The following is a 10,142-nucleotide window of genomic DNA, read 5'->3' as shown; positions in this document are numbered from 1 at the left end:
TGCTCCTAAGAGAACATTTTAAGAGAAAACATGACTCTGATCAGCAAAATATAGCTACATATACTCAGAAAATGTACACATACCCTGGGGTCCTATTACAATAAATAGCTTTAGAGTAAAATAAATTCAAATTTGATATTATTGATTTAATATCCAAAGTGTGTTCATGCTTGAAAAATGTGGCAAATATAAAATTCAAGCTCTATATAAAGTCATTTACTTGTAAGCTAATCAATCACACAAAGAAATGCCAAGTCTCAGATACATGAAATCTAAAACACAAAATATTAATTGACCAGATGAAAAAGATTTTGATGTAAAGATACAACATTCTCAAGAAGACCAATAGTCTACTCCACCAGCCTAGAAAAGATGGTGAAGAAAAATGCTAAAGATTCCCCAAAAAACGTCTGAGGAGCCTTTCTCTGATAGAAGTGTGGAAGTAAGAAGTGGTTGGGTTGTATAGGTGGTCTCTAGCAAGCTTTAATTAAATCGAGTAATAAAAAAGCACTGCCCTTTATGGTGAGAAAGAACTCATAAAATTTTTGTACAAATGCCAGGTAATGTTTGCCTTAGTGTCCATGAGGGGTTTCGTTTTTGCTGTTTTCAGCTCTATAAAAGTTCCACCTAAAAAAATAATGAATATCCTAGTCTTCCTTAAATGTTTTTGTGAATCAAAGCTACTTCACAATTCTGTCCACGGTAATTTTGGTAAACTAAATCTATTATATAGCAAAAAAAAGAAAAGTGGGTAACTTTAAAAAATCATACTATCTAGTTACTTTTTCCTTGAAATGAGCCACATTAAAACTTCAGTTGATTAGGGATATTCTAATCAACATTCTCTTTCATGAATGAGACACTCTAAGAAATTTGCTTGTTTTGTCTGTCCCTTCAAACATTCTTCCATCTCTTCAGCCAAATAGGTCCTTCACTAGACATCTGAGTTATTTCTCTGAAACACAAATTTGTCATGTTGCTCTCTCACATAAAACTATTTTCTGGATCCTTATAACTCTTGGCCAAAGTCTTACTCGCCTACCTCTTCTGGATGTTATCATCACCTAGAATTATTTACAGTTCTCCACTTGTTCTCTTTCACTCAGCCTGTTATTTGTATATAAATAACTCTCTACAAAGTGCAATGGGCTCCTGTTGTCCATTGGTATCCTTCTGTTTGTAAACTGTGAAATAAAGTGAAGAGCAAAAGTTTTGGAATTAAGAATTAAAGTCCCAATTTTCTAGAAGTGACCTTGAGGAAAAATTTAATATATCTTAGTCTTACTATTTTCATTGATAAAATGCCGATAAATATTACCTTATAAGATTGTGGAGATTGATGATTAATGTATTTAATGCATCAAGGTATCCTCAGTTCAGTTCAGTTCAGTCCAGTCACTCAGTTGTGTCCAACTTTTGCGAGCCCATGGACTGTGGCATGCCAGCCTTCCCTGTTCATCACCAATTCCCAGAGTCTACTCAAACTCATGTCCATCATGTCAGTGATGACATCCAACTGTCTCATCCTCTGTCATCCCCTTCTCCTCCTGCCTTCAATCTTTCCCAGCATCAGGATCTTTTCCAATGAGTCGATTCTTCACATCAAGTGCCCAAAGTGTTGGTTTCACCTTCAGCGTCAGTCCTTCCAATGAATATTTAGGACTAATTTCCTTTAGGATGGACTGGTTGGATCTCCTTTCAGTCCAAGGGACTCTCAAGAGTCTTCAACAACACAGTTCAAAAGCATCAATTCTTCTGCACTCAGCTTTCTTTATAGTCTAACTCTCACATCCATACATGACTACTGGAAAAACCATAGCTTTGATTAGATGGACCTTTGTTGGCAAAGAAATGTCTCTGCATTTTAATATGCTATCTAGGTTGGTCATGGCTGTTCTTCAAAGGAGCAAGCATCCTTTAATTTCATAGCTGAAGTCCCCATCTGCAGTGGTTTTGGGGTCCCCCAAAATAAAGTCTGTCACCATTTTCATTGTTTCCCCATCTATTTGCCATGAAACGATGGGACTGGATGCCATGGTCTTAATTTTTTGAATGTTGAGCTTTAAGCCAACTTTTTCACTCTCCTCTCTCACTTTTATCAAGAGACTCTCTGCATATCTGAGGTTATTGATATTTTTCCCAGCAATCTTGATTCCAGCTTGTGCTTCATTCAGCCCGGCATGTCACATGATATAATCTGCATATAGATTAAATAAGCAGTTTGACAATATACAGCCTTGACATACCCTTTATCTATTTGGAACCAGTCTGTTGTTCCATGTCCAGTTGTAACTGTTGCTTCTTGACCTGCATACAGATTTCTCAGGAGGGAGGTCAAGTGGTCTGGTGTTTCCATCTCTTTAAGAATTTTCCTGTTCGTTGTGATCTACACAGTCAAAGGCTTTGGCATAGTCAATAAAGCAGAAATAGATGTTTTTCTGGAACTCTCCTGCTTTTTTCATGATCCATCGGATGTTGGCAAATTGATCTCTGGTTCCTCTGCCTTTTCTGGATCCAGCTTGAACATCTGGAAGTTGATGGTTCATGTACTGTTGAAGCCTGGCTTGGAAAATTTTGAGCATTACTTTGCTAATGTGTGGGATGAGTGCAATTGTGTGGTAGTTTGAGCATTCTTTGGCATTGCTTTTCTTTGTGATTGGAATGAAAACTGTTCTGTGGCCACTGCTCAATTTCCCAGATTCGCTGGGATATAGAGAACAGCACTTTCACAGCATCATCTTTTAGGATTTGAAATAACCCAAGTGGAATTCCATCACCTCCACTAGCTTTGTTCATTGTGATGCTTCCTAAGGCCCACTTGACTTCACATTCCAGGATGTCTGGCTCTAGGTGAGTGATCACACCATCAATGGTTATCTGTGTCATTAAGATCTTTTTTGTACAGTTCTTCTGTGTATTCTTGCCATCTCTTCTTAATATCTTTTGTCTTTTGTTAGGTCCATACTGTTTCTGTCCTTTATTGTGCCCATCTTTGCATGAAATGTTCCCTTGGTATCTCTAATTTTCTTGAAGAGATCTGTAGTCTTTCCCATTCTATTGTTTTCCTCTATTTCTTTACATTGATCACTGAGGAAGGCTTTCTTATCTTTCCTTGCTATTCTTTGGAACTCTGCATTCAGATGGATATATCTTTCCTTTTCTCCTTTGCTTATTGCTTCTCTTCTTTTCACAGCTATTTGTAAGGCCTCCTCAGACAACCTTTTTACCTTTTTGCATTTCTTTTTCTTTGGAGTGGTCTTGAACATCTGCCTCCTGTGCAATGTCACAAATCTCCATCCATAGTTCTTCAGGCACTCTGTCTACCAGATCTAATCCCTTGAATCTATTTCTCACTACCACTGTATAATCGTAAGTGATTTGATTTAGGTCATACTTGAATGGTCTAGTGGTTTTCCCTACTTCCTTCAATTTCAGTCTGAATTTGGCAATAAGGAGTTCATGATCTGAGCCACAGTCAGTTCTCAGTCTTGTTTTTGCTGCCTGCATCTTAAACTTAGTATATGCTCAATAAATATTAGCTATTATTATTTCAATCATAAAAATGAAAACCCCTCTGTAAATATTTCCCTGATTCACCCATGCAAAGTTAGATACTCCCAATAGCCTATCAGTGTTCCATTAGCAAGTTATAGAAATTATTACTATGGAATTGGAATTTATTGTAACTTTTGCATGCTCTTCTCTTTTTACTTTGCAGAAAGTTTCTAGATCTGTAGAAATATTTAAATGATTTTCCCCTCCTTCCATTCTACCTTTGCCATAACTCTATTAGTTAAATCATTACATAATAGGCATAATTATCTTGTACATTTGTTTGCCTCAAATTAAGAACTTTGAAGGAAAAGTTTATGGCAGAGGTTGGTGATTGGTAGCCTAACCCTCTTCCTCTTATTCCTTGTCATAAAGCTAGACTGAGTTTTCCAGTCTCACCTACAGTTAAGTGTGGCTCCAGGAATAGGTTCCAGTTAACCCAGTTAACCCAGTTAACCCACTTTGAGCGGAGAAGGCGATGGCACCCAATCCAGTACTCTTGCCTGGAAAATCCCATGGATGGAGGAGCCTGGTGGGCTGCATTCCATGGGGTCATGAAATGACTGAGCACGCACGACTGAGCAGACTTCACTTTCACTTTCACTTTCATGCATTGGCGAAGGAAATGGCAACCCACTCCAGTGTTCTTGCCTGGAGAATCCCAGGGACGGGGAAGCCTGGTGGGCTGTTGTCTATAGAGTCGCACAGAGTTGGACACGACTGAAGCAACTTAGCAGTAGTAGTAGTAACCCACTTTGAGCTGGATCAGTGCATCAGGCCTGGTTCAAAGAAACGACTTATGCATTACATACATACTCTTGTCATTCCAGCATGTTGCAAATAAGCAGAACTCTAGAACATCATGTTAAATATGGCTCCCAGGGATCAGAAATGGAGGGATTCAGGGTCCCTGCATCACTACTTGGAGGTGAGATACTTACAAATCAGGGACAATCTATTAAGGACTCCAGGTTGTAAATCTTTTCAGTTTTGTGCGCCTTATGGTCTTTGTTGCAACTACTTTGTCATTGTAGAGCAAAAGCAGCTAAAGACAATTCATAAATGAATTACTGTGTTCCATTAAACCTTTATTTATGGCACTGAAATTTGAATTTTATATTACTTCCACGTATTATGAAATAGTGTTCTTGCTTTGATGTTTTTCAATTATTTAAAAAAGAAATAACCATTCTTAGCTCAAGGGGCTTAAAACCCAGGTAAGAACCCTTGGGCTGTAATGGGCCCATTCCTGTTAGGCCACTGAAACTTCAGAGCTTACTATTTACAAAAATAGTTAAGTTACAAATATAAGAGTGGTAATTCATTCATTTGTGTATTCCCAGGAAAAAATATGGCACATAGTAGGTAATCAGTACATTGTATAATCAATGAATTAATAAGTGAATGGGTGAGTCTAACTTGACTCCACTTTTGTCTTTGGAAATCATTTAGGGCAGAACATACAACTAAACAAATTGGCATAAATTCCACAGTTTCTCAACATTATGCTGTGTCAAGTACTCTCAATGTTTTACATAAGTATTTGAGAATAACAAAAATGTATTTAAACTTCAACGTATTTATGAAAAATGAGATTTAGATACATATAAAGGCCAAAGTACTGCATGAGTCAATATGAAAACGCTAATGATAAAAATTAGATTTTCCCATAATAACTAATGCACTAAGATAATATTACAATAAAAATTCATTGTCAGTGTTGATTTTAACATTATCTTAGAATCAAAAGCTTGAGAGAAAGTAAGGTTTAGTTAGGATTATTTTCTCTCATCTCATCTTGGCTCTTTCTTTGCAGTACTTATCTTCATTGTAAAACACTCATTATTTGTTTTGTTACTTATTTAATGCATTCTTTCCCAATTAGACTTTAAGCTATTTGGTGGCAAGACCTTGTCTATTTTACTCCTGTGTTCTCATCAATTAACCCAGTTCTTGGCACCTATGAGACATTAAGTACATATTTGTGAGGTGAATGGATAAACCACACATATGATTCCATTTAATTAAATAAAAGACAATAGTTGGAAGACTATTATGAGTGTACTTTACTTGGCATAGTGCCAAGGAACTCCAAAAAGAAAATAGATATCTTCCAATTCAGAAATAAAATCCCTAAGTTAAAAATAAAAAATTGTCATTATGAACAAAATGGTCCTTACATCTTTCTAGTAAAGAAGAAATGGAATTTGTGAGAAGCAATTGTGTGTGTGTGTGTGAGCATGTATGTGCACACACACTCAATTGTGTCTGACTCTTTGCAACCCCATGGACTATAGCCCGCCAGGCTCCTCTGTCCATGGAGTTTTCCAGGTAGGATACTGGAGTGCATTGCCATTTCCTTCTCCAGGGGATCTGACCTAGGGATCAAACTCATGTCTCTTGTGTCTCCTGCATTGGCAGGTGAGTTCTTTACCAGCTGAGCCATCGAGGAAGCTCAAAAAATAACTATGCCCTATTCATTATAAATAAGAGAAAGAAAAACAGCTGTTAATGAACTCACCTGAAGGAAGTGTGAAGCCTTATAACAAATGTAGTGGTCACAGTTGAGTTTGCTCCCTGTTAAGCATGCCAGGGCAATAGAACACATCAGAGGAACTTCAAAAGCCTGAATCACCTAAGCAGGTTGGCAAAGAATGTCATTTTTAATCACCTTAGGTCGTTTTATGAGCCTGGAATGCTCTCAAGCATCAGGCAATTCCCTAAGCTTAATTCAGGTACATATAGTTCCAAGCTCATAAGGTTTTAGACTTGGTGTCATAGAATCAGAACAGAAAATGAAAATACTGCCATATAAACAGAGCTAGTGTTTCAGCCACACATTTCCCTTTTAGGAGAGTATATGGGATGTAGAGAGGAGAACAATTCTCAGATATATAGCCCACCTAGGTAAAGCACTTTCAAATGTACTTCATTTATTTATTTTAGGCCATTTTTGGCTCAAAATTATGCAAAATTACTGTCTCTAGTTTCATTCTGCTCTTTTGAAATACTCCAGATTTTGTGCTAAGAGTTTAAAGCCACAGCAAAGAGCTAGGCCAAGAGGGAAAGCTTTTGAAGAGTTCTCACAGCTGTGAAAACACAGGCCTCAGGCTGTGTGTAGAGTTACTTCAAACAGCTGCTTCAGGTGACTAAACACCTTGAGTCTCATTCATCAAGTGTTGTTTATACTGGCTGACAGACCAGACTTGGAGAATTAACTCAGAGAAAAAAGATGTACTACATACCAAGTATGGGAAAGGAACCTCAGTTCTTTAAATCTGAAGCAAAGAAAAAAAATAATAACGAGTAATTTAAAACCAAGCAGAACAGGAATTATTTTATTTTATATTAATACTCCTTGTGATATCCTTTGCATCTTTACAATCAAAGGGGAAATAAAACCAATGGTTTGCCACTTTTTGATTCTGCAAATAAAACTGAGGAGGAGAGTCCTACACACTGGGAAACACCTTAAATATATGGCCACAAAACTTCTCATTAATTATCAGTGAGCACAATATTGAAAGAGTAGGTAGAAATAATGCATTTTCATTATTTTTAAAAAGGAAAATATGGCTTTCTTCTTGCCTATGTTCACTGCTTTATCGTATACATTGTCTCATGAAAACTTGGCCATAGGGTTCATCACCCAGTATTAAAATATTCTTTCATCTGATCTAGTCAAAAAGGTGACATGATAATATATTTTAAACCATGTAACTATTTGCATGGATCAAAAGAAGAATGAAATAAAATGACATGAGTTGGTGTCAGGCAAAGTGTTACTAGTTAAGTAAGCTTTAAATATTGAAAGCCAGTTTTAATATTTCCTTTTAATCTAGAAATATGTCACTCGGTAATTCTTTCTTTATAACATCAGGTGGTTATGAACAACATCTACCATGGCTCCATTTGGCACTAAGCTGGAAATTCTAGCCTAGCCTCTCTTTTGTCATGACCAATGTTGTTGACTGTCTCTTCTACTGGCAATTAGTCTGTCATTTATACCATGGCAGGTTGCAAAAGTTAGACCTCTTTTTCAGTCCCCCATTTACTAGTTTAAAAGTGATATTTAAATATTGTCTCTATTTTTCTGATTTTTAGTTCAAAAATGACTTTCAATTTTTTAAATCAATGTGCTTTAAAGCATTTCTTTAGCTTTACTGTACACAGAAAGGATCTGAGGAAAGGCAGATTCTGATTCACTACATCTAGGGAGGGCCTGAGATTCTGAATTTTTATAAGCTCTCCTGTGAATACACAAGCAAGGACCACACCCTGAATACTTAAGAAACATCAACAACCTTGGACATGCAGATGATACCACCATAGTGGCAGAAAGTGAAGAGAACTAAAAAGCCTCTTGATGAGAGTAAAAAGGCTAGAGTGAAAAAGATGGCTTAAAACTTATTCAAAAAATAAAGATCATGGCATCTAGTCTCATCACTTCATGGCAAATAGAAGGGGGGAAAGTGAAAAACTGAGACAGATTTCATTTTCTTCGGCTCCAAAATCACTGTGGATGGTGACTGCAGCCATGAAATTAGAAGATGCTTGCTCGTTGGAAGAAAAATTATAACAAACCTAGACAGCATGTTAAAAAGCAGAGACATCACTTTGCTGACAAAGGTCTGTATAGTCAAAGCTATGGTTTTTCCAGTAGTCATGTATGGATGTGAGAACTGGACCATAAAGAAGGCTGAGCACCAAAGAACTGATGCTTTCAAACTGTGGTGCTGGAGAAGATTCTTTAGAGTCCCTTGGACAGCAAGGAGATCAAACCAGTTAATCCTAAAGGAAATCAACCCTGAACATTCCTTGGAAGGACTGATGCTGAAGCTGAAGCTCCAATCCTTTGGCCACCTGATGCAAAGAGCTGACTCACTGGAAAATATTCTTCTACTGGGAAAGATTGAGGGCAGGAGGAGAAGGGGGCAGCAGAGGATGAGATGGTTAGATAGCATCACCAATTCTATAGACATGAATTTGAGCAAACAAACAACAAAGTCAAGAACTACAGAGCAAAAGAAGGTAGGGAAAGCATAAAAAGGGAACATTTACTGAAAATCTACCAATCTACAAATAGAATCCTTTGAGGCAGCCATTGCATCCATTTTATAGATGAAGACATGAGTCCCCATAGGATTAATGAATTATTTATGTAAATATAGGTAATAACTATCAGAGATTTAAATCTAGTACCAGCTAACTTTAAAATCTGTCTGTCTGTCTATCTACCATTGACCTGTCTCTTAAAAATCTGATAAAGGACAATGTAGGTGTTAAAGAAGTAGTTGATATTAACACTGCACTAAGAAAAACTGAGAAATCAAGTAATATTTGGATTTTGAGCAGGGTAACAGAAAGTCAATTTGAGAAGTGTAGTAGGAAATAAAGGTGATCAGGGAATAAGTGATGAGAAGTAGGAAATGGGTGCTGAATGGTAAATGTTCTGCAAAATGGATAACACACACTGGTTACTGAAAATTAATTATATAAGGTATGGTACTGGCTTTTCAGATCTGGGCCATTAGGTATGTTCCCATTTAATCTCAGCTGCTTTATATAAAATATCAGACCAGTCCATTCAAATTATTGAGTACTTATTATCCACCAGTTACTGTATCAGAGACTGAGTTAATGAAACTTTATATGGTTCATCAAAATATATTTGCAAGAAAAAATGGTTGGCAAAGAGATTCTTGATGATATTAAAACAGCTTCACAATGAATGCTTAAATTAATTGAATCATTCTTACAGATCAGTTTAAAGATAAGAGTGTTTCAGAATTACAAAAATACCATATTTCTCTTGCCACTGTCTTGTGAGACAAAGACATAAGTGTTTTATGTACAATACAGAAATACGATTTGTAGGATTAAATTGTAAAGAGAAAGCCATGTATATTTAAGAATGACCTAGACACCCTACATGAAATTTGTCTCCAGGGACATATCTCTTTCTGCCCAGTTACAGATATGAGTAAGTCAATAAAGCACCACAATAATCAGAGTTAATCAGCTTTGATGATTTCACCATATAAAGGTGGGGGTAGCACAGGACACCAAAACCAGACAGACACTTAAACTACTCCTCATTAAGCCATCTCAGGAAATGGCAACACTGCTGAATAGAGAATGCTAGTAGAGGGGTGCTTGCTGCCGCTACCGTGTGAGGCCAGTGGGGCCACCTGCCCGAGATGGCCTCTGCATTTCTGTACTTGTAACATACACAGTAGCCCATATACTTTGGTTCTCTTTGCCAGATGACAGAAAAATAAAATAAAAATCTGAATTGTACTATATCTAATTTCTTTTAAATAGCTCAGCTGGAATTCCATCACCTTAACTCAATGGACATGAGGTTGAGCAAGCTCTGGGAGATGGTGAAGGACAGGGAAGCCTGGCGTGCTGCTGTCCATGGGGTTGCAAAGAGTTGGACACAACTGAGCAACTGAACAACAAATATCTAATTTACTTCTTTAAGGTATGGGTTTCTCCTCTAGAAAAATGAGACTTGTTTTACAAAGTTAAAAAATAACCTTAAAATGAGGATATTCACAAAAATCCTCCTGAGGAGAGTTCCTGAG

The sequence above is a fragment of the Bos mutus genome, chromosome 2 (assembly GCF_027580195.1).
Source record: "Bos mutus isolate GX-2022 chromosome 2, NWIPB_WYAK_1.1, whole genome shotgun sequence".
Classification (NCBI taxonomy): Eukaryota; Metazoa; Chordata; class Mammalia; order Artiodactyla; family Bovidae; genus Bos; species Bos mutus.
The sequence above is the reverse complement of the archived record's forward strand: the minus strand, read 5'-3'. Positions refer to the sequence as shown.